General features: G+C 35.6%; 1 long non-coding RNA gene across 1 annotated transcript in view; it reads left to right on the top strand.

Annotated features, from left to right (window-relative positions):
• Positions 1–27,204, top strand: part of LOC150090835 (uncharacterized) — a 63,098-nt gene that overhangs the window by 18,782 nt on the left and 17,112 nt on the right. The window contains exon 2 of the long non-coding RNA XR_016547318.1: positions 22,319–22,392. This is a non-coding gene — a long non-coding RNA (uncharacterized LOC150090835). The remainder of the gene's footprint in view (positions 1–22,318; positions 22,393–27,204) is intronic.

The raw sequence follows: 27,204 nt of genomic DNA on the forward strand, positions 1-27,204 counted from the left end.
GATAATATTTTTTTATATTTATGTTTTTTTTGCGAAATATATATTTTTCCATTTAACTTACGTTTTTAATATCATGTCTTAGTTTGTATATCACAATGTAACCGATGTAAGTAAAGGATACTGACTGTACATTCCCTTCTATTCACGTTGACATTACAGGGAAGCTATATATAAGTGGCCTATAGACCCAGGTAGGTCTAAAATATCCGTTACTTTGTCACGTTGGGTCCAAAGAATATTTATCTGTTTAGGGGGTAAGTAGAAACGAGTCAAAATGGTTCATGGCCTCAGACCAATTAGGATTTTCATTAGTTTTCATTCCATACAGAATGAAAATTATAAGAATTAATGATATTGTAAGAATGATTCATTCGCTTCTGCACCACTGTTATGATAGAGTCAGACAAGGTGATCACGTTATATAAGTTTTCTTCCCTTGTATGTGCTCTACGATCGTATGAACTTCACGGTTGCTTCCATATGACTTGAAACTTCAAAAACTTTTCGTTTTCCATTACATCCCAGATCAATTTGTTTGCGAGCGGCAGTGCGTAAATAGCCAAGGATTTATTCCAGCCTCTGCTGTTCTTGTGTATCTTTCGACACGAAGCCTCTGAGATCCGCATCTTGGCAAGATATATTATCATATGGTGAACAGTGGTAAAAGTAAGCGATAACTCGTATATATTTCTTTTTTTTTTTTACCTTATTTTCATTATATTTCTAAACAAAATTCTTAGATATCTTAGATTTTCTTTGTAGAAGTTGTTTCTAATGTCCGAGCTCTGGAATCAAAAGAATACATTTAATAACATACGCAGAAAATGTACCATTCTTAAGTTTAAATAAAAATAATTATTATCTGTACCTCTGCGATAAGAGTTTCTTGTAAGCTAATGTCGATAATGCCCACGTTCGCAAAAGGGAAGTTGTAATTTGAACTTTTATGCCAGGAATGTGATGAGGTGTTCCGAAGCGGTCATAAGCAAGGTAGTCTAATACAGAAGTAGTCAAATATCTTAAAATGCCACGAGCTTCTTCTCATATCGAATGATATTCATGGATCACTGCAACGCTTGAAGTATACCACATTTTTCCAACCATAACCGATTATTTAGGAACACGAGAAATATTACTTTTTACGATAATATAAAATGTCAGTTATAGAAAGCTAATTCTAATAAGTTATAGAAGGCCAATAATTCCCTTTATAAATAATTTTTTTTCCTGAAGAATTTTATTCATGATTTAATACCATCCCCACGATCCCTAGTTGTTAAAAGGTGTGGGAAAGAGACTTCTTTAGTATCCAGTACCCATCTCAGCAATTTTCTGATCAATGACGACTTTTTCAATTAAAAACATGTTCATCTTCAAGTTAAATTAAATATACACAATTAAAATAGCCAATTTAACCTCTTGTTAAACATTATCATCATCAATAATTAATTATCTCAATATGGACCACTCCGATACTTCGTCTTTCTCCTTTCGTTCAATACATACGGAACATCCACTAATTTTTATGTTGTCTCCCCATTGAGCTTTGCCTTCTGTTGACTCCTTAATTTTCTCGGTGTCCACTCAGCGATTTATCCAGTCCATTCCTCAATCATGTCCTGACCACTTCCATTTGTTCTCCATTACCTTTTTCCATCATATCCTTCGTTTTACAATATTTCTCGTAATATTGTGCATTAGTATAAATAAAATTCTACTTATACAATTAGTTTTTTATATAAAAAAGGAGAAAACACTGCTGATGGTACAATCTCATTTCGATTTGTTCTGCACATTTCATGGAGTATTTCATTTGGCTTTACTTCGGTTAAGCAGATGTTGGAAATAAGTTTTGAAGTTAATGTTTTGTGCAATTTCAGGTGTTTTGTAATTTTTTGAGGCTCAACAAACATTTCTTGCACAGTTGATGGATGAACGAATATACTTAGCTGAAACAATTTTGTTTTCTTATGTAGTTTCATGAATAAATCACTTAGTTCCTTGCAGCCCCGAAATTTCACTGCTCTAGGTTTCCTCCTAGTCCGCGTAGCGGTTATACCGTTGAAGGAACAGATGCTAGCTTTTATAATGCATTATCTTCCCCTACCCCAAACATCTTCGCTTTTTGGATGATCATCGCGGCTTCGCAGAATTTGATTATTCCAGGGGTCGTTTAAGGCCTAGTATTCAATCTTTCTGGGGGATTTTTCAACGTCCCAATTGGTCTACGGAGCCACGTGAATTCTTAGTCTTCGCTCATTGGTAAAGGTCCAGGATCAATTCCCATCAGTAACACAAGAAACTTATTGAAAACTTGCCTATAGGAACTATATAGGCAGTCCTGCAATATACATAGTTTAGATACAAGGCATAATGTTGCCTTGAAGCTAATCCAGACTACAAGCACTTCGATACGATCTGCCTGATAGATTTCACTTATGCCTTTCAAAAACTACTATTGAGTAAATTCTTTTAAGCCACACACAAAGGGCCAAGTCACTTACACCCGATTAGTCCTTTCAAGTGTACATAGACAACACTGTATACATTTCTCCCATCTTGAAGATTTAATAGCAGGTACTTAGTCCAGATAGCTGATATCGAGGTCTGGTATTCCTCATCAACAATCCACTTAAGTAAGTTATATGAACCTTAATAACATCACAGTTAGGTCCAATTTATCCTCATCAAACTCATAAACATTTGCAAGTATCCCTGTTTTTAGATATTTTTTTTTTTCGTTTATAGGCGGGAGGTCAAGTGGCTACACACACAACAGACCAGTCTTCAATATCATCTCCAAATGTACCGCATTGATATTAACGAATTAGGCTAAAATGTACATATCCTAACATCTTCGAACTCAAATCTTAAAGAAACAGTCTTTGTTGCATTCTATTCCTATTCTTTGTTAATGTTTTTCAATGTCCCCTTTAGGATCTTCGGAATTTATAGCGGATCAAGCATAAACATAATTGTTTTCAGATTCAATAAACTAAGAAAAAATGAAACTGCCAGTCGGATGTGTACTAAGTGACCCCATCCACTTTTTTAGGGCATCGTCCGCTTTGTGGTGTGGATTAAAATCTGCATAAAAAAGTTGGGACAAAGTCGAAAATGAAAACCATGCGGACATAGTGGAACACTCAGATAAATCCAGATGGGGTGGTTGGCATTATGGTTGGAGTGGTAAACATAACGTCAACCACCCACCCCAACGCACCCCTGATTATCTAAGTAGTGAGTCTAGACTTTTAGAAAAAATATATAAAAATACTATTGCTTGTATCTTTATATTATTCTCCCCTCATCCCACATTTGAGGTGGGGGAAAGGAAGTAATTGATTATTCTATCAGGATGATGGCAGTACAATCGCAAGCTAAGGTGGCTAGTGCCTTAAACATATCCGTAATTCAAAGGTAGTAGCAATAGCAGGAGAGGTTTCTGGAAAATAAGTGGTCGGCTAAGAACTACAACATCACAGGATGTCCGCTGTCTGGACCTGGCAAGGAGAGGCTAGAGGTGGTGGTGGTCTCACTCCTTCCTACAGGAGAGGCTTTCTGACTTGACACGGACAGCATCCTCTGTAGAGCCAAGACAAAAGGGCTGATATTCTCTTTACACAATTTTGAAACTGATGCTAGACATGTTTTCATCTGGAGAGCACGTGAAATGTATCTTCCCATCCGGGAAAGGGACCGCTATTGTGATAGTAGATTTGGGAGGCTCATCATGAGAAATGGCTACCTCTATCTCCACTTCTCTGAAAGATGTGTCTTGACTGCTCAAAATTATAGAGACGAGAACGTAGAGTCCTGTATGAAGTTTTTTCAGAGGTATCATAAGCCCTGGACATTTTTTATGGAAAAACCTTCTGAAATAGGGTTCGTTTATTTGCAAGAATATTCTTCCATACAGAAAGATATCTGGTTGACGAATTCTTTCAAAGTAAGACTGTTTCAGATGAACTAACCTGCCATTTTTCCAGACTTTAATCCAACTGAGCATGCTTTAAATGCATCAGAGAGAATAACTGGAATATCTTGACCTCTTCCTCCTCATACAACCATTCATACGTTAAGATCTGCTTGTGTAAGGAGTTATTACTGCAAGCTTCATTATCAGCCTTATATAGAGCATGGCAGCTTATTGGAAGATTTGTTTCAGTGATGATCATTATGAAGAACCGGTGTATTAGTTTATAGCAGATTTCATTCATGACTGATTTCTGAAAATGGACATTTCTTTTCAAACTCACTATACTGTAATTCGTATTGTCAATATAATTCGTATAATAATACACTTCCACAAAAGATGTGATCGAATTCCATCAACAAACAGATAAAACAGAATCAATTGGATATCCAGTTTTCTCTCTGACCGCTCACTTCGGGTGATGGCAGATGGTTCTGTCTTCTAACTTCTCCATTAATGCTGGTGTCCCCCAAGGTTCAGTTCTTTCCCCCACTCTTTTCCTCTTGTATATTAATGACCTTCTTCCATTGATCAGAAATCCTATCCATAGTTTTGTTAATGACAGCACACTGAATTCTACCTTCCAGTTTTAGAAACCTTGCCCTGCACAAACAGCTTCAACTTCTCGAATATCAACTACCAATTCTTTAAATGCTGATATCCAGTGGGCAAAGATAACTTGGTTCATTTCAATCCTTTTAAAACTCAGTCCTGTCTTATATCTCGCAAAAATGATTCTTCTTCTCCCATGCTTATCTTCGATGACACTCCGATTTCCAGGCGCTATCATATATCTCTATTGGGGATTACCCTGACTTTTAATCTCTCTTGCCCTAAGCACTTTACAAATATTGCTTCCTCTACATCTAAAAACTGGGTTTTCTTTTTCCCTTTCAGCTTTTTTTTTTAGTTTTAAACAACTACTCAACCCCTCAATGAAATATTGTTCCCACTCCATATGTAATTCCCAAATCTCTCTCAAGCTTCCATACTCTATTCAAAAGAAGGTAGTCAGGTTAATTTATGATCCATCTCGTATAAAGTCTCAAGCCTCTGTCTTATAGACATTAATGTCTATAAGACAGAGGCAACTGTTTTTCTGAGCTGGCATCAGAAATTCAAGTCAAGTATGTTCTGTCTTCTCACCCTAATACCTTTCGTGCTTCAGGTTTTCATGAGAGAGAGAGAGAGAGAGAGAGAGAGAGAGAGAGAGAGAGAGAGAGAGAGAGAGAGAGAGAGAGAGAGAGAGAGAGAGAGAGAGAGAGAGATCCTTATCTCAAATTTTAAGGCGGTATCTTAACTTTTGGATACAGATATACTCATACAACAATCCTTTTGAACTCTATTACCCACCCTCGTGGGTAGCACAGTCCCTTCGATGAGGTGAGGAATTTTTATAGGCCTTTTTCACAACGTGGCCGAGTTAGTCGGTCTCAGGCGAGGGTAGTATGGTTTTTCATCCAACAAACAAATAAATCAACCCCAGAATATACGCAATTTAGGGGAAAAATATATACTGTGTAATATAGCCTAAGTTGCTGATGACCGTAAAACCCCAAAACAATTCCATTAACTACCTAGGCAACATAAATCTTAAATTTAATTCTTGATCTATCAGATGTTTAAACGAAATATTTTTTCTAATATTTCCTTTTTCTAATAACTGTTAATATAATCAGTTCTTCCGTCCCAGTTGTTTTCTTCTGAACTTTAAACTTTTACATCCAACTCGACAAATTGAATGAGACTTTCGTGATACTATAATTCGTTGCCAGCGTATATCTTTTCTAAATCCGTATCTATCATAAAAAGGAAATATTAGAAAAAATATTAACTGAAAAATATTTAAGTTTTCAGTCTAGTTTAACGGATAATAGTTTCATGAGAGTTGCATAGCCATCAAAAACAGTAGTGTATCCAGAAGAAAGATTAATTTCTGCACTTTCTTCCCTTATTTCCAACCCAATTGGATGTCAAATGATTATTTCTCCCTCCATCCATACAGTTGTACCTAGAGGCTACTTCTTCACAATGATCAAAATCAAGCCTCCTTTGACCACATTACGTAATGGATGTACTGCTGATTTCGTCTCTTGTCACTCATTAGAGAGGTCTGGGTTTGAATCGCATCAAAGCCTGATTGAATTATTAAAAGCCACTTCAGTCGAGGCTGTAGTTAGGCGATCTCAGGGTGAGAAAGTATGGCCTTTCTCCTTGAGTTATTCAGTATGTTTGAGCTCTCACAACGCGAAAATAGGCCGGTGAACATGCACTTGTACAGGTTAATATGCGAAGGAAACAAACTAGTGTCATAAGAAATAATGCACTGCAATGTTAATAATATCCCTAGGAAGACATTTTAGAATTCATTCGTATATCTTTCAACATCGTTTTCAATACCGAAAATGTTTACTTTAATTAACAAAGGTGTTCATCCACATTCTGTATATTTATATTCAATAAAATACTAACGTGTTCTTTAATTATATTTATTAAATCTCTCGTTGCAATAATCATAATTCACTATACCATTACCTTAAAAGTAGCCTTGTTTCTCTTTTTTCTCTTTCTTAAAAAAAAAAACTAAAATTAATCAATAATATATTAGCCACAGTCTAAATTTCCGTTTCTTAAACTACTCTTAATTGCTGTGTAAGAAATAGCAAACGCCTCACTTATTTACCTAGCATAAAGCAGAACTAAGTTCACCATAATTTCTATTTCATATTGCGAAACAAACCACCACCAGTTGCCTCGACTCTGTACTTCTAATAAAAAGCACTGCTCCCAGCGAAGTACGCTGCTATTAACCACACAACTGTTTCAGTGCTTTACTGGCAGGTTTCTCTTAATTATATTTTAAGTTATCAATTTAAACAATCACGTGATCTCACTACATTTTAACGTTTCTGTTCTGTAATAAATCTCAAAAGAGAAGTAGAATTAACTCCAATAATTTTTCATGTCTTTTACGATAATATCAATCCGGGCATGCATACAAGCCCAAAATTCTAAAATTGGATTTAAATTTTCTCTCTGTATGAACAAATTACTCCCATAATCCGAACTAATATTAAAAATCTTTTAAAAGGCATAAACACACTAGGAATGAATCGCTGAAGTAATGAGATTAGTTACGCTGGAACTTATTCGACAATAAACAGTAATAAATGAGGCAATCATAAAAGGAGCTAGTTAATTGGGTTAAACTATTAAGCGCACTTTTTATTTGGGAGGAAACAAAGACAACAATAAAATTCCACGCTTTCCAGCAAAGGAGGAGTGCTTTGTTTGTTCGTGTAATTAGTTGGGTTCGGCCATGTCATAAACCAGAACCACGCCATCTCCTGGCGTAAAGTAAACGCAACTGATAATCCTGCATAATCCAACAGCGGCAAACGATCGGACCGCCTATAGCTACTGTGCATTCACTGCATCCCCTGTGAGGTGCGCAGAAGCTATCGTGGAGACATCTGGGAGCCAGGAGAAAAACGACGTTGGCTGGCTACCTTCCGGTGACGCACTCCGAACTGCCTCCTCCTCCTCTTGACCTCTGTGCACACAGCGGGGAGCGAGGAACCGCACGTTCTGCATTCAGACCGAGTTTACCGTTGCACTAGTAGTGGCAGGTCTTTGGGGCAGGCAGACCTCCATGTCAGAGAGTGGCAGACAGCCAGCCTCTTTTTGTCAAAAGAAATTGTACAAGTCGATTTTTATGTCTGTTTAAAGAATCGCCCGAAGGCAAAGGTCGCAGAAAGGCAGGCTCGAGTGAATGATTGGAGGAATCGGACGATCGAACAAATGAACTGAACGTTTGTTTGGGAAAGAACGAGTACGGAGATCGCGTGCGAATGTGAATTCAATACGCTATGCCTACAAAGATATTTGAAGCGCCTCCTCTATTAAGACAGAAACCGAGAAGAGTCAGTTTGGAAACAAGGTGAGCAGATCTCTCATTTATCCGATTATAAAGCAATAAATTAAAGATCGCAGCATTAGTAACATCTTAATCTTAAATGTAACGCATCACTAAGTTATTTTTAATCCTAAAATGGGACTAATCCGTTTCTTATTTCTTCAATGTCTATTGCAAAAGATTTTTTTCTGTTGCTCTTATAAATAGAACAGAGTCTAAAGACAATGTCGTTTTTCGCAGTTTTAGGAGCAGCTCTTCCAGAATCCTCCATGTTGAGTTGGCGATACTCACCAGTAACCAAACGAAGTGGGCTGAATCTTCCGTGATGATTTGCTCAGAGTTCCCTGCTACGTATACTGAAGGTATACCGGAAAGTAAACAACTCAGGATACATTCAGTATACGAACAGGTGACCCTGCCTTTTCTTCATCGCCGCTATATCGATCTTTATCTTCTGCTAGCCATGTCGGTGTCCAGATGGAGACAATTATACAAGTCGTCAATCTCGAGTCTGCCTGCCTGTAAAGAAAATAGAAAACTATAAAAGAAAAAAAAATGGTTTGTTATATGTTTCTGAGATGGCCACATTTAGCGTGTGTATGGTCAGACATCTGGAAAGCCTCTGTAGATTAGCACAACATGCTATCTCTGCGGCAGTTCCCCAACTGCTCAGTTTAGCTGCGCACATGGACCTTAATTCAACGTGAAGAAAAACGCCCGGATGTTCACTGCAATGCGTAGTGCATTCAAAATTTCCTGCGTTTTGCTCCCCCCACCCTTCTATTTTCCTCCCTTTCTTCTCTTCGGCAAGAAATAAATGAAAAATGGCGTCACCCAACGCGAGCTTCACAAAGAAACACAAGATGCCTTTCCGATTTTATTCTAACTAAACAGCAGTTAAGATAAATTGTATTAAGAGCACAAATCGAAGTAATCGATTTTTTTTAGGCTCTTGTCAAATAAATTATATTGAAATAGTTTCTTTTTTGTTCTGTATAAAACATTTTGCTTTATCTGAAATCTTCCTATATTTCCATAAAATATGAAATAAAACTAAAGTTCCAGTTTTTAAAAATTCTCTGTGTGTTTATTATACTTAATTTTAATAAACTTACAAAGTGGAGTGTTAATTTAAAAGAGTATTTCTCTTCTTATATCGAAATACTTATTGAATTTATAAATGCTTCATTTATAGTAAATGAAATATTATTTTTCTTTACATCCAAAAGCATCAGAAATGTAGCATCATTGCTTAGGTTTAAAATATTAGCTAATTTATTGCAAAGCGGTCCTCAACTAGTTTTGATAATTCCCTTACAAAACCACCTGTGGGGAAAGTGGAATACATTGTGATCAATATTAAAGTTTATTGTGGGGGTATATCATTGCCTAACTAGTTTATTCCAGTTGGTTACACTTAAACCACATAGGAGTGCAAATTAACAATAAACTAAATTAATAAAAAATATTCTTCTACCTTAACATTGAATATAATCACCATCCTTTAACTCTTACACTACTTCAGCTGGTCACTCATTTAACCCGTTGCTATGACGACTGGATATCTTCAAAAATACATTCAGAAAATAAATAGGTGTTCAAGGAATGAGGATTTTATGAAATGTTTTATTTTTTAATTACTTATGTTAATTAAAATTTTTAAACCATATTAATATTACAAGGATTCTTCTAAAGCTTGTTTTATTATTTAAAGAATTTCTTAGCTGATGTTTGAAAAGGTATTTTGAATCAAAATATACATTTCGAACATCAAAGAGGCGAAAACTACGTTTTTCTAATATAATTATAGAAAAAGTAGTTGTGAAATTGTACACTTGTACAATTTCACAGATAAAATTGTTGAAACTGTAGTTCTCATTCGTAAAAACAAATGAACAGCACAGATTAGTTATTTGAAGAAGAAAAAGCTCTGAAAGTTACGTATAACTTTCTTAAAACATGCAGTAACACACCAGTTCTTTTAAATAGCATTTAGAATGTTTTTTAACGATAACTCTTCTTTTTTAAGAAGAAAAATTTAATGAAATGTTTTATTTCTATTAATTGTGATAATTAAAAATTTAAATTAATATTACAAGAATATCATAAATTTTCTAAAGCTCTTTATCAGTATTTCTAACTGCTTTAGATCTATATTTTTAATCAAAATAGTTTGACTTTAGATAGCATCTTGTCCATATTTGGAATACGCATTTCTCGATCCATTAAAACTTTAAATATTTAAACTGTTGAATTCTATGTAAACAAATGAAGAGGATGAAATCAATTATTTCTTAAGAACTTGTCGTGTAAATATTTTACAGATTTTTTTTTTTAATAACTAGCCTTTTTCAGATCTTTTTGATATTTATATGGCTAGTGACAACAGTGAAACACCTTGTTTTTCTATGTTCCTAAAAAAATGAAATAAAAATTAAAATAATAAGTTCCAATTTTCTCTTGGAGTGCCCTTTGCAACCTCATTCTATAATATCTCGAAAATGAAACCAATTTTGTGTACATTTGAAAAGTAGGATCTATATTTAGTATCTCCTCGTTTGAAAATATGTGATGTACATTTTGAAAAAAACATATTCGAATTAGCTATTTTAATAATATAAGGAAGAGGCAAGTTATAGAAGATTACCAGAAACTTACAGTTAATACAAAACATATTTGTGGGGTAATTATAACTTTTCATTGAAGTTATTGAGCGAATATTAAATGGTATGATGCACTATAAATAAAATATATCGTATAAGGAGACATTTAATACTCAGCCAATGAGCAATTTAATTCCAGATTGCTTATTTGAGCTCCTGGTATAGGGAAAAAACTATATATTCATACGAATTGGGAGATTTATTATCTTCATCAAATACTGCACAACATTAAATACATTAAATTTCACTGATATATAATTATGTATCATTGCGACGTACACAAAGTGTTAGGTGGGTGTATTAAGCACCAAAGCAACTAGGGCTGTGAGGCTTCAGTATACCGTGTTTGTAAATTGCGTGTCTTCTGTGGTCGGTTTGCATAAAAACAAATTCCTGGCGTCATTGACAAGATTTGAACTCTGTCCTTTTCCATCCGGTGATGGAAGGACTATGATTATAACCACTGCTACGCGTGGGGCCACCTAAATATATGTAATATGTACACAGTGTGACGTATCACTTTGATTATAACAGATAGTAGAAGATTTTGCTTAGGATTGAACAGCTGACAACAATCGTATTTATTATTTCCAGCTGTTCAATTCTTCGCTATGGTTGCTGAGGGATTATTAGTCGATTCTGAACAGGTTAACTGAGATATTGCTTTTCCTGCTGACTGACGTATGGTTGCCTATCGATCGCTTCGATTATCTAGAAAATGATTAATTTCCCATGCTTAATATACAGTACAATAAAGCGATGTCTTATTTCCAAAAGTTTTCTTCCGAAATTTAAACCAGAACCGCGATTTTAGTTTCATGCTTTCGTTGTAAGCAAATAATCCTTAAGTTGTCATAATATTATTTAGTAATTCAATAAAATTCCGAAAAGAACATCCATTATATATGAATTTTCAAAGACACTATAGAATAAATATAATGATTTCTTTATTTATTGGCGCATACTGCGATCAGCGTGAGGAAGCTTCCATCCTGCAGTGGGTTGATAATGGCTGCAGTTATCTCCTTTTTTAAAATAATGTGATTACTGTACTATTAATTGTAGGAAGGGATTTTTTTTCAAGTATTTTAAAATGAATTAAAATTAATTTAAAAGCATTTCGACCACAGTGTTAGGTTTATCAGTAAAATGCTTACGCTGGTGAAGACATCGACAAATAGAAAGCAAATAATGTTTTAATGAACACTTCCAAAGTTGTAAAATAGTTTCGGGATATTACAATTTAACGCTAAAAATCATTGTTTTCTAACGCCATTACACCATATTTTGTGGACAGAGTTGACCTCAGTATGAGGTAAATAAGTGTTTCTTGTCAGTTATCAGTAGTTCAGAAACCAAAGGGGCAATATGCAATCCGGCTGAACTACCACATGCAATACATTACTAAAGAATTCGTTTCTGAATTAAACATAAACCCAAGGAAAATCTAAACCTCTTGTTGATGATCTTTCTGCACCAATTGTGTTATCACTCTCTACCTTCACTATAAGTTGCCTTGATGTTGCGCTACTTCATAAATGCTTCGCTTGATATAGAGAGGTTGAATACGCAATACTCGCCGCTCTTGTGTTGCGTTGGTATTGCACTACTTTCAAAAATCATTGCTACTCTACTGATGTGAGGCTGTTTATTTGAGTACAGATCACTTCACAACGGGTTGCCTCGATCTCACATTACTTTAAACGGTGAGCCGGAAAGTGCTTGAAATAGTGCAAGATCGAGGCACTTGTGAAGCTGAAGAATGAATACATTGTATGATAAATCTGCCCAATTTACAGAAAAAGAAAGAAAGTTTAAGTGAATCTTACTTTATTTCAAGTTGTTCAATATTACTATAGCTGGTTGTGAAAGTTTAAGCTCTGTTAAAGAAGACAACCTTTTTTTTTTTTCTATAAATAGTGTGGGTCTTCAAACGGACACTATCAAAGAGGGATCTGTAAAAACTTTTTTGTTTTTCAATTAAAAACTGGTTTTCGGTCCGATAACCTAAGCCTAAACTAGGAAAAGGACACAAATACAATACATTTATATTTACAGGCCTCTTTACTACCTTTACCAAATGAGGTTTTGTAAATACTGTATTTTCAAGCGTATTCATTTTCTGTGTTGGGAGAGGACTTTCATCCTCTTAAGGTGTTCAGTCTCTTCTGAAATATGCTGTGTTTCGCTGAATCAACAACCCACATCTCGATCCTGAAATATCATGATTGCTTTATTCTGTCTTTCCTTCGGATATGTACTGAACTGCTTCATCACGTTATAGTTTTTTTGGGCAAGACGGATGAAAAATACGAAGAATACAAGATTGAGTAGTTGTATTGTAGATATCTGTTTTCTGAAAATCGATTAAAATCGATAAACAGAAACCAAAAAGTAATAAGCTTTTTTATCTGTGAAATGCATTTATGTAGGTGGATATTTTTCATCTGGCTTTTTTTTTTTTTATAAATATAGTCTTGAGACATGCCTATGGTTTCAATAAATTGTGAGCGCGATATACTCAAATATTTTGGCCTATAAAGTTGCTTACCTGTTAGCGGAGAATTCAATCGAAACTTGTATAAGGATGAGAGCACGGACAGAGCTAACAGAGTTTCACTGGGGACTGTTGGTTATCGGAGAAGGGGCAGGGAAGAACGTCTTTGCATACTACTGTTCAGAAATTAAAAGTAAATTTTCTTTTTATACTTCGGGTTGGCGGTTTACAAGATACAGAGAGAGCGTACAAGCATATCACCGTGTTTTGCAGTCACGTGAGCTAGAACTCATGGCCAATTCAAATGCGTGTACTACTCTACCCTCACGTTTGAAGACTCGCCTGTGACGGCCGTTTAAAGCCATTTGACCCTCGTCTGAGGCTAACTCAGACACACATTTAAAGAATTAAACTCGAGAATTTTCCTTCTGGTATGGAAAGAATATTTTCCAGTGGATTCTTCTACACGTTTGACAACGTGTAGAAGAAATGAAGTCCAGAGGTGATATATGGTCCAAGAAATTATTTGGGCCGTGGCGTAAAGTACTGGCAGCAGCCAAAGAGTCTTAAGATAGTTTGTTACCTCATCCGCCGTCATACTTCAAGGAATCTGAGTTGAAGCTGCGAGCGACCACAGGCAAACCTGTAAGTACAATATTTCTATGATATGCATGTAAAGAGCTACATGCCATGTACTTTCACAAGCCACACGCCTTTATTAATAAAAAGCTAACGCTGTCTGTCCATTGGCAGGGTGCAAGGCCCACGTACATGGACTGTGGATCAATGGATATCGGTCGTGTGGAGCAACGAGTTGCGATAACGCTCTTCCAGTGTGTGTGTGTGTGTGTGTGTGTGTGTTTTTTCCAACTGTGAAGTTGGGAGGAGATGTCGTAGTTTTGGAGGAGGGAGACAGGTTTTCGTTGTATAGACTGGGTACTCTCGCGATAGCACGGTGAATATAATCACAATCCTTCCCACACCGGATGGAAAATTCCGGGTTCGAATTGGTCAATGGTGCGAGGGTTGCATGATTTTTTTTTCTCCCGGAAAATCGGGATTTTTGTCCAACAAGCAGGCAGATAGACTAGAATACATGCAATTCACAAATATAATATTATGGCCTTAGTTACTTTGGCATTCATGGACTACGTCTAATGGTCGCGGTGCGTGGAAATATGAAGTACTATACTGATATTCTGGAAATTGTGTCAAACTGTCACCAACACTGACAGTTTTATGGATGCATCTTACATCTTTCTGTATAGTAAACGCTCCATGTCACAATACAACGATTGTGAACGAATGTTTTGAAGAGAATAACGGAGAAGTTTCGTGTTCAGCAGAGAACTGATCCCAACCCAGATGAACTGGAACTGAGAACTGGGGCAAAGTCAACGCAGTCCTCTAAAAAGACAAGCAAACCGACCATAGAATACACGCAATTTATAGACAATACACTTTCACTTAGCCTCAGTTACTTTGGTGAGAAAGCAAACAACTCAAAGAGAGATGAAAGGAAATGAAGGTATCTCTTCCTCGACATATTTTTTTTCATTCTACTTATTTCTCAAATTGGACGTCCATCAAAATATTTTTTGATATCGCTATCACCCAGCAGAATAATGCTACATACGTTGCCCTGGGTGAAGACTAACCTTATTCCGTGAGATAAACTGAACTTATTTCGATGTATTTAAGGAATGTACTAAAAAAATTGCTGTATTGGAAAACTGGAGGGGGGAAAAACATGTTATTCTTACACCTTGATGTTTGTGAGGTTATATATTTCAGCTACTGAGAGAATTACATACAAGCTTCTACTTATAAATTTTTGCAAATGTGCTAACAAGGAAAGATTTCGTTGAAAGATTTAGCTCAGCCAAATCCTCTAGCATTATCCCAGTTTTAATAGGATGAAAAATATATGCTATCCATCTTAATTCACTCAATGTTTCAAACAAACACTAGTTGAATTCTGTTTCAAACAAACACTAGTTGAATTCTGTTTCAGCAAATTGATTTCAGCCATTCCTTTTTTTCTGAGGACAACTGAATATAAGCAAGGAGGAATGATGTTACTTTTAATTCGATACATCATCTCTACTTTTAATTCGATACATCATTTTGGATGGTTTATACAATATAAACTCCATAAAACTTAATGAAAAGTTAATTTGCAGTAAAAATAGATACTGTATTTAAGCTTCTCATTCCAAATTATTATAAAAGGTTAATTATTATTTCTAACGAAACAAGATTTTGACCAAAGAGAAACAAAACAAAAAAAAAAAAAAAAAAAGCTTTCAAGGCTTACCTTTTTTATTATTTCTTCATCCTCAATTTCGATGTCTGGATTTGGCATTGCTCATCCTTCTTCGGTCTTAAAATATAATATAGCATTATTATTAACCTCGAATATATAAAAAACATACATGTAGCTATAATATTCTGATTCCTATATGACAACAACAACACAGATGATCATTAAATTTTGAAGTTCTGGTAAACTAAAATATGAAGACTAACAATTATGGGACTTACATTATTCGTAATTGAAATGAATACTTTAATGTAATGGTAACTTCGGATCAGTTAGTATATTAAGGGTTATTATTCCTTGATGTTAATTGTACTGAATAGATTAAAAAAATCTATAGTTAGGATCTGTAGTTAGACGATCTGAGACAGAGGGAGGGTCTGCCTCGTGACTTAATAAATGAATACAGTATATAAATTTCTTCGTGATCTTTCATTACAAGTGGAAATCACTGCATATGTTATTAGAGTACATGTGCAGTACCAAGATGCCGGTTTTTGGAAGTATTCAGCCGAATAATTACGCTGGATTTCTCTGTAATGTGTCAAATGTAGTGCTCACTTAGCTTGAAACTGTTGCAGTGATTAACTGGGTTGATACGGTAATTGCTTTCAAGGATGCAACATTCACATTACAACCGCTGAGGTTTTCTTCAAAACAAAATACTTGAAGGAGGTCGAGGACGATATCGTAATCCCATTTACTACTCAAACAGTCCCACTGGATTTAAAAAAAAAATAAGACGTACTGAATGAAAAGAAAGCAATGCAGAATCGCACATTCCTGGTTCTATGATGCATTGACAATTTCATGTTCGATTACTCTAATATAAATAATAGCTTATAATTTCTAAATATAACGAAAATGTATAATAATAAAATTACTTAACAAAAAGAAACAAATTCCTCTCAAATGCATACTAGAATTACTAAAGACCGAAACACTGATTTCAAGTTTTAGAACACTACATGATTGCGAAAAAATAAAAGAAAATTCAATATAAATGTGTCATTATACAGTTTCTGTTCCATTCAAATCCAATTTCTAAATAAGACTCCGACTAACTCTAAGAATCAAAATACAAGAATATAAGAATCAAGGTTGTCTTTGAGTATCAACATTTAGAAATAACACATCAAGCATATCTAAGTAATTTGCAAAAATATAAACTAAAAAATATATATATATACAAAGTAATAAAACACTAATATTACCTCATTATATACCTTACCTCATCAACGTTTTTTTATCAAATTGCAGCTAGCAGTCTGATAAAAATTCTTATAATGATCTCCGTTTCGATCTGAATGCAGATTTGTATTAATGCGGCTAAGAATAAAAATGTCACCGGAATAGCGTAGTTCTTGTGGTTTAATAACTGTTAAATTCAATCACTCGCATAAATAGATCACATGGGCAACGTAGTATAATTCCTCCTCCTCCACACACTGGATGAGAAAGACCTGCTTTCGAATCCAGTCGATGACACGAGGAATTTTCATGGGCCTTTTTCACAAAGTGGCTGAGTTAATTGGTCTCAGGCGAATGTAGTATTGTTTTTTGTCCTGGAAATTTGGGATTTTTTTTTTCGTCCAGAAAACAGGAAGCTGATCACAGAACACACATTATATACCGCGCAATTTTGCCTAAGCTGTTGATGCTCCTAAAATCCTATAACAACCTAAGCTGTTTTGCTGGTTGGTTTTCCTTTACAGAAATTTTGAATTTTCATCCCGCAAAGCAAGCAAACACTATATGCATATTAATAAGCACAGTTTACAGGCACTATATATCATACTCATGCTACCGTACTTGTCTCAGTGTAAATTCTAAAACAACCGAACCCAACGATGACAAAAATTGAACGGGCGTTGGAGACATTGCGTATTATTAAAAATTCATAATCTGAAAAGGAGATGAATGAGCTCTCGCTGGAGCCTATAATTGTGATTATAAAGTTGGATTTCGGTGGAATCATTTCTGACCACAAATGACGAAAAGGTATTTCACTGATGAAACAGTAATACTTAAGTTAATCAATTATTTCATTGAAAGGAATGTTTGTAAATTCTTCAGTATCTTGTTGCGCTTATTTTGATTATAAGAACTGTTTTTTTTTGTACATTTTGAGAGGCACTTTAAGTCTCGATATTATATTGGAAATGCAATGATCATATTTCACTTTTGAGGGGACTGAATGAATAAATAGTTGATCACCGCACACTAGTTCTACAAAAATTTAAAATTTTGATATCACACATATTGTGGTTACTGTAAGCTCGAGAACAACTCGTAGTTGTTACCACAGCGGTTATGATTACTGGCCTTCCACATCGTATAGAAAAGGACTGACTAAATATTTCTGTATAACCTACAGGTGTTCTGCGACTGGTTTACCTGTTCTGTGATGAAAAACCGGAAATTGCATGAGAAAACTAATGCAATCCTCTCCTGCGCAGTGTTCAAAAACGTCCTGTCGAGAAAGGATTCGAATACATTAGCTAATTCAAAACCCGCTAATAATACAAAGAAAAAATGTTTATATTTACTAAATTTAAATATATATATTGGAGCAATAACAAAAGACAAATATTCATATCATTGGCAGCATCTGAAAAATGCACATTGAGTAGATGGCACATAGGTAGGACTATTTTATATTGATGTTGTCAAGAGGTAGCGTATAAATTAAGATAAAAATAAATAAATTTTCTGTTTACGCTCTGGGCACCTAAAAAAAAAGTCTGGGCATCTTGGAACAGTACGTCTCTCTGCTGTAGTTACTATTATGAGCAGTATGACATATCAAAAATATCCGAAGAATTGGAGCGATTATTACAAACGGATGGATCATCACTGGAATTATTGAAAGAGGCGTATCATTGAGTGTTTGTACTCCTGTTATTTCTATTTGTATATTTAGGTTCCCGTGATATCATTTCTATTTTATTTTTCTACTTCTATTTTGAAAATCCCTTCGATGAAATAATAAATCCAGGATATGATACTCGTTTGGAAACACAATTTTGCTCTTAATTCAATGGACCATTTCAGAAACCACATCACAGTCCTCCTCACACCAGGTGGAAAAGGCTCGGGTTGGAATCCAATCAATGATGCGAAGAACTTTTATGGGCTTTTTTTTCACTTCGTGGCTGAGTTAGTTGGTCTCAGGCGTAGAAAGCAAGGTTCCTCCCCCATCCGGGTTTTTCGTCCAGCAAAACAGGCAAAATCGACCATAGAAAATGTCCAATTTACAGACATAATACACACAGCAGATGAATAAATATTTTGGTGTTCTAACATGACAATATTCTCCATTTAAGGTAAACTAACGCTTCAGCCCAATCAGAGACACATGATCCCCAGTAAACCCACAATTTCCCAGATTTTTAATTATAGAGAAGGAGTTTGGTTCAGATTTTCCATTGAACCATAGTACATTGAACACGATAGAAATCTGGAACATCTCAGTTGTTAAACTTTGAACTGCTACTTTAACAATCAAATTAGACGTGATTTTTGCTCGAAATTATCGATCAGTTTCATGGAGAATCAGCTAGCAGTTCATGCTGTCCAAGTCCTTCTATATTACGAGGGAAAAGCGTGTATCCTCATGGCTACACTGTGGTCACGACGCTGCCCCTTCTAGCTGGGGTACTCGTGGGTAGCACAGTTGGTATAATTCGCCGTCCTCGCCACACAGAGTGAAAAGGACCCGAGTTCGAATCCCATCAGTGACCGAAGAATTTTTATAGTCTTTTTCACAACGTGGCTGAGTTAGTCGGTCTCAGGTGAGAGTAATTTTCTCCCGGGAACTCTGGTTTTTTATCCAGCAAACTGACCACAAAACACATGCTGTTTACAGACTTTATAAACACACATTATGGACTAAATCGCTGATGCGCCTAAAACACTACATCAACAACAACGTCTAGTTGGGAAAAAGGTTCAGGGGATTTTTTTTCAACTGTGACTGAGTTAGTCACGATGAAGGTTCCATGGTTTTTTGTTGTGAGGATTCGGGCTTTTCATCCAGCAAACACGCAAAATCGACCATAGAATACACGCAATTTACAGACCAGTTCTATGAAGAGTCAATATAAGTACAGATGCAATACAGTATACTGATTCTTCACAACCTTAGCACCTCGACAAATCTAAAAAGGCCAACTGACCCCCCCCACCCCCAAAAATGCTGAAAGCTTTATTTATGCACGCGATATGTCTAGAAAGTACAGTGCTTTTAAATCTGGATCTAAAAAGGTAGATGTGGTAGCAAAAAAGTCCCGAAGATTTTGACTTGTGTGTGGGGGGGGGGGCTGTATAGTGGAGTCCCCAGTATTTTTATAAATATATATGTAGAGCCTTCCAATTCGCTACTATCTTCCTGCCATACACTTAATAGTTGCGTTATCTCTCTAACATTTTATCTTCCTATTAATAAAATTCTAAAATGGTGGCGAACAGAGATTCCTTCTGTAATTTACAGCATAATTATTTTAATGATCAGAATTGATTAATCAGTTCGATTGAACATTTTGTTATTTACTTATTATAGACGTTGGCACAATATATATATTGTGCCAACGTCTATAATAAGTAAATAAGACTTTACGTACAAACAACTTTATAAAAAATTAATGATGATTAATTGATATTATTTCGTTGTGTGTGGATAAAGGATTGGTAACAGAGAGGGAGGTGAATGACAAAGACTGATAAATAAATATTCTGTTTATACTCCGGCACGACCACTTGGTCAGAGGAATTAACAGGATAGAGAGAATGCAAAAAAAAAAAAAAAAAACAGCACCGTATTTATCAGCTTGAACTCCGAACGCTCAAAGCACGTGTACGTATGCTCGTCTCGCACTTGACCACTCTGCTACGGGGGCTTACAGTGAATACAATCAATATAATATTGGTTGTATTCATCGCCAAAATGATTAGTTGCAAACTCCTCTGTCACTGTGTGGTCGACCCGGAGTATAAGCAGAAAATGTAAATGACCGTGGTTCAAATCCACGTGACTCCAAAAACGGTTAATGCTAACATCTTATCAAATAACTAGTTGGGAACTCTGATCCATGTGGTCGTGCTGAATATAAACGGAATATGATTACAAAAATAAATTAAATAAATTTTGGTTTGTACTCGGTTAATATATTATGAATGCCTCTCACCACGTAAGATCAAAACACGTCCACAAGAGAAACCCACGAGATCTTGAACAAATGTGACTTGAATCACGGTTCTTGAACCATCACTTGTGAACTCCTCTGAGCTATTATGGTCCTCCCGTAATAAATAAACAGAATTTTTTTTTTTTTTTTTGTATTTCCCAAATTTTTGGACTTTGCGTACTCGAGCTTAAAATTTTTGCGATTGAAGAATTCTTCTTTCAGACTGTCATTTATAAATATACAGTGCCACCGTATAGTGGTTTTGCCTCTTTTTACTCATTTGGAAAAGTCCAGATTCCAATTTCTTCGTAGACTGAAGGAATTTTTGAAGGCCTTTCCAGTAGGGGCACAGTCCACCGATCTCAGCCAGACTGAGGAGGGTTACCTCTGCCACCCACCACCCCCGTGAGCTTATTCGAACTTTTTTCAGCTTGCACGACATGCAAATATTCCTTGAAGTGGAAGACAACGAGAAGCCTGCGTCAGGTCTGTGAAATCTCCATAGATATTGTTGTTGCTTTGCACTCTGGCTCTGAACCTTCTTGTAGATGAGAGAAGACTGTTGGCTAATTTTTTATAGTCAAACAGGATATTCTTTTGTATAGCAGAGAGTTTCAAATGTTCTTTCAGTGTAAGTCATTCTGTTCTTCCCACCTATTTCGCTCACATTAATATGAAACAGTTAATGATATTTTTACTGTTCATGATATTTTACTTCTGGTAGTACAAAACCCCTTAACTGAGACTCAGATTACGTTTACTTTGCTGTACTTAAAACAAGTTATAATGAACATTATAAAGTGTATTATTGTTCAACTCGCAACACCTTCCTGTCCCTATATTACCTGCTATGCAAAGTGATCGAATCTGATCCCTTAAAATTCCTCCCTGCGGGCCGTTTTATTTCTTTCTATCTCTCCCGAAATAATGATGCAAATAAATGCCATTTTTCAAACTAAACTTAAGCAAATGAAGGGAAAAAAAAAGTTTAATATCCACAGTGATTACAAGTTCCTTCCCTGTAGTGGTAAAGAAAGGAGAAATCTTCCCCCCCCCCATAAGTTCATACCAAGATTATCTGCTTACTTGTTACTTATGGGTGGCATCTTAAACTTTGTGTGTGTTCCGTCTATGTTACATCCTCTACTTAGAATGTGTACACACTAAATCTTTCCTGACAGGCCACGCACGTGCGTGACACTGCTATACAATTTTATTAACTTTGCCAATAGGATTTACATTTCAGCAGTGGATACGCCGAGGGATTTCGTGTCTCATAAAGGCACCAGGCTGTAGAGGCGCGACCTTAGATAAGTCGCTGAAGCATTAAGAACGAGCAACGCAAGATGGGGTATGGAGACCTAGCGAGGCTGTTAAATTACAGCTCCGTGTTCTATCCTTGTCACCGTAGAAGGCATTATTATGTTTTGTTACGCCGCCTAACATCAGCCCCCACCCCCCAGTGGAATCAGGTAGAGCAATCTTGTCTTGCTCGACGGAAGTCCTACACTGCCAATACCAAAGTTGCCATTCGTCACAGAGCGCTGACCAACCGCTAAACAACAGCCACGAGACTACACTTAGACATCCATCCCCCCCTTCATGTCTCAACCAATGCCGCTGAGTGAAGAGTAATTAAGCAGGAACGTTTATGCAAAGAAAAGTGCTCTGGACGTCGTTGGTGTAATTGAGCATTCTACAGAGCTGCTCTTTTCTGACTAGAATACCGTCTTACCTCATTTCTTTCTTGTATCCTGCAGGTTCCCATGAAGAAAATTTTCTGGTACAGAAGTACTCAAGAAAATGGTCACCTCATACAGTATAAACAGATATGGTGAGTATTTGTTGAAATAATATAACGATGTTCATATATTGTAATAATAGGACAATACTGCGTTTAAGAATTTACATTGAAAATATTGAAACCCCTCTCTATTACCAAAATCATACATGATGTAATACATCATGGTTGACGTACCTAACCTTCAACTACTGCGCTTACTTTTAACTTTTATTTTGTAATGTGATCTCGTCCATAAAAAGCAGAAATGTATACAAAGTCGCATGTAAAGTGAACTCTTTAAAAGAAAAGAATTGCTATCGATACTTGTAACCGTGACCAGTAGTTCCAAATATTTATATCAGGTTCATCTTGTCGATGGATACAAACATGACTTGAAGTCCAAAGATCGGTTATAATTTAAGTGTTTATAATGCTGTTAATTTACTTAGCAGCCGGCTGGAGATTGGGGCCTTTTCTTTTTGTCGGGTTAGGATATTCAGCTTGCATCAAACTTCAGAGAATATCTTAGGAATTAAGCAATTGTTTTGATTAAGATTTCTCTTCTAAATGTTTGGCAAACTTCGAATTATCACCATACTTGGGTCCCATTTTAAAAACGGGTTACCTTTAGACATCAAGCGTAGTAGTTTTAAGTGAATGACAGTTTTTATTTTGTGTATTTCGTCTCTCTCAACTTATTATTCTAATAATGGTTAATTATATCTATAGAATCATTTTTGAATACTTTAAATGATGTCCGTATTTACTATTTTATTTTTCAGAAATATTCTCCGAAAAATTAATGTGTAAATATCTTTGGCTCATCTACATTTCTCTTCACACCATAACTATTTCATAATGTGTCCAATATGAATAAAAACTGGAGGCTGATGCTTCTGCCGAGCGTCATTCAACTTTGTTTTTGAAAGTTAATTTAGTAAAATCTTAACCTAAATTTTCAAATGCGTGTATATTTGTCTTATTGTGAAGCAAAGGTAGCTGGAATTACGTTTATAGACTTCGATATGCTATAAAATGGAGATTTTAGATCTTTCGAGTTTCTGCTTTCAATAATAATGGAGGAGGAAACCCTCAAAGAATATAAATATTCATTGCTTTCGCTGTTGTTCACATAAGGACCGGGACGTCTTCCATAATGTTTCTCTTGGCACATCATGCAGACTTCATACACAGCGCATAACTTCTTTTATTATGCACTAGATGAGTGTTTAAATGGCAGCCAAAAATTCGTTGTTTCACACGCGTGTTATCTCAATTGCTTCCTGGCTGCTAGTCATATCAGAGCTGGAGGCAGATCTACTCCTATCGGATTCAAATAAAGCTGTTTCGCAAGATCACGTGACTTTCTGATTTTTTTTTTTTTTTTATTTATTTATTTTTTAAAGTGGGTAGCTTGGCGCTTGTTCGTTTTTATTGCATTGCGTTTCCTCAGCAAAAATTCGATTTTGTGTTTATGACTGTTGGAAGACAAACTTTGATCTAGTTTTGAAATATTACTCAGGACGTCTTGAAGAAGAAAAGGCTCGCCTTCAGGGGGTCCAAACTCTGCTTGTGTACGTTCTCTTTTATGAATTGTGCTTAGTAAAGAGTTATAAGACGAGAAAGTTCCTCGCCATTGCACTGATATTCACATGGTTCCTGATTTGGCGAAGTTTTCTTAGGGTGGTGGGGCTTTTTTAGGTCATCGTGAAATTGATGGTCTCCATTAGTCTCCCGAGCGCTGAAGTTGACTCATCTTTGAAATGCCTTCAGGAAGTAACTCTGATCCATCCAATCCTTAGTTCATTTATAAACAATACAGAACCGTCATTTATATTAATAATATTATTGGAATCCAGTTAGTTAGCATTCTTCCGTGTTTCCATCCATGGTCCACTCTTTTTTCCCCATATTTATTAAATTTTCAACAGAATTTAGAGGGGGAGGGACATGGAGTGTGCACTGTCCTGAGAAGATGTGGAATTAAGTTCTTTTTTTTTCTTACAAATATATTGAATGAAAGGCATTATGTGGGATGAACATTCAAAATTTATTTAAAATCTAGCACTTAAAACCCGTCATCAAATGTCAAATTTAAATTATTTTAAATGTACAGTTTATAATTCTTCTCCATTTTCTCCTTCCCTTTTATGGTTTCCTAACAAATTGCCATTCATTGTACTACTTTGATCTTTCATTGCAACATCTTAACTAGTTGCCTCGATATTGTACTATTTGAATTAATGCCTCCCCTATTAATAAGTATTACTCTCTAATATATTTCTGGCAAGGCGCCACCACCCTGACACTTGTTCATATGGAAATACCATACGAACAAGTGTCATATGGAAATACCAACTATGGGTCTGTTCTGGGTTCACATTTGTTTGGGAATTTTCTGAATGTTATTTCCTTGGACTGGCACCTTCTGCGTACCTCACTAATTACTTGTGCTAATCTACCACGTTTGATTGCATGGTTCTTCGGTGGCTTGTGAACATGGAGTTCAGTAGATTATTGGAATCCATGGTCCATTCTTTTTTCCTCTAATGGTCTTAACTTAGCTTCATTGCTTATTATGACCATCATAACCACTCTTAATATTTGGTTACCATATGTTGTTCCTACGAGTGCCATTTGCAAAACATTTCTTCTTTCAACTCTGAAATAAGCAATTCAAGTTTAGTTGCCTTACTTTGAGTCTATGATCCAAATTTTCCCAGACATATCTGCTATTATACTAAATCCTATGATTGGTGTGTCCCTTTTTAATTTACTGCCTTAAAAAACATTAAATCACTGGACCTTATGAATAAACTAATTTCTGGTTCCGTGTTAGTCCCCAGCGTTTAAAGAATATCAATTTTAGTTACCCTTAAAGGCCTCTTGTACGTTCTTTTTGGGCTGATGAAAAGAAATCTGCTTCCACGCATCATTTGGCCTTATTAATACTAATACCTTGATTTTTGTTTTCATAATTTTCAATAATGTAACAATTCAATTTGCGGTTGTCCTCACCAATTCACTAATGTTCCTTCAAATAGCATATATACTGCCTTGTAAATAGATTTCAAGATCCGACGTAGCTGAGTGGTCAAGCAAAAGAGTACAGTGGCACATGCGTTTGAGTGGACCTTAGTTCAATTTAATTTTTGATATCCCGCTTGAATGTTAATACAATTAACGATTGTATTCATTGTCACTAACCTAAAACAGTTTACATTAAATAAAATCTAATTATTATTATTAAAACCAATAATTAGACCTCCAACCTCCCTACCCTGTGGCTGATTTTTATCTTATAAAATAACTGGCCAAAAAATTAGAAAACTTTTACAGTTGGCGTCAACAGATAATTAAAAGTACAGTATGCAAATATTAGTTGTAACGGTATGATCACAAGCGATCATACCATGTTACAACTACTATCTGATTGCGATGAATTCTTTCAAGACAACAATGCAACTATCCACCATGCAAAAATGGTCTGAAGAACATACCCAAAATCTTCAATATCTACCAGGCCCGACTAATTCTCCAGATCTGAGTCCAACTGAGAATATATGGGATATGTTGGAAAGGAAAGGGCATTCCAGCTTCGCAGTCCTTTACGAACCACAATACAGCAGCTGACAAATATCGTGATGGAAGAATGGCCAAATCTGGAGATAGAATTCCTCAGACACCTAGTGAAATCCGTGCCACGAAGTTTATACGGATTGTAATTTGGACAAAACGTGGCCCTGCTAGATATTGGTTTCTAAATTTTTGGCCACTGAGTGTATTTTGTGTACACATTTTCTTTTTAAAATCTTTGGTTTCTGTTCTATTATTCAATATGTGGTTGCGTAGAATGCGATAGAACTAATTTTAGACTCTTTATTTTATTTTTATATTTCAAAAAAATTGAAACAAATGCAGTTGCATCATATCGTTCAAAGATTAAAATGTTTCTTTTAAAAATCTATTTAATTTGAACAAATCTAGTTTGCTCTCCAAATTAATGGTATATAAAAATCAAGTGTACACATTATACGTAACCTTTATATTACTCAAACTTCTTTAATGGACGTAAACGAAATATTAAAAATATGATTTAGAATCTTCAAAACACCTTTTTTATTGTTCTTGATAAATTATTTTAATAAATAATTTAAACTTCCTTGCTCCTTTCTATGTTTATTGGAGCACCTTCAACCAGGCAAATTTGTGTGTCGCATATGTATAAACTCTTCTTTTCTGAAGCTGCTTTAAATGACTATCATTTTAGGTGAAATTAGTTTTCTGTACTTTTGAACCTTGTCAAGTTGCAGATTTAGTTTCCCCTTCTTGGCCAACTGGCACTTCATTCGTGCAGAAATTAAAACGTGTCCGAGTACAATATTGCTTTTTCTGACACATAATCAGATTAAAAATATGCCAATATTCGAAAACCATCTAACGTATTTGAATAAATAAATGATATTTATTATAGTTTCCCACCTCAACCGATAAGGCCAGGAACATTACATATTGAAACTGTATGTAGATGAATATTCTATTAAGAAAAATGTAAAATCGGTAAAGTACACCAATAAAAAATTAAGACATGTGGCCTAAAATTAGTTCATCGCTGCTAACAGTCAATAAATAATTAATGAGATAAATTCAATATCATCTTGGAGCCTGTAAGTTCAGGGTAAATCGGGTTCAGTGTCTCCTGCTAACGAGCAGCAAGCATAATTTGTTGAGATGAGATCTGTGGTGAGCCTAGTGGGTAGTCAGTGTCCTAGTAATATTATCGAGAATACAATGCTAGCGTTGAAGAAAGAAATCCAGCCTAGAAGTGAGCGCAATTGTTGGGAAGCCTCTTTTACATGAAAC

This window comes from Mastigoproctus giganteus, chromosome 1 (genome assembly GCF_048544385.1).
Source record: "Mastigoproctus giganteus isolate SK-2022 chromosome 1, ASM4854438v1, whole genome shotgun sequence".
Lineage (NCBI taxonomy): Eukaryota > Metazoa > Arthropoda > Arachnida > Uropygi > Thelyphonidae > Mastigoproctus > Mastigoproctus giganteus.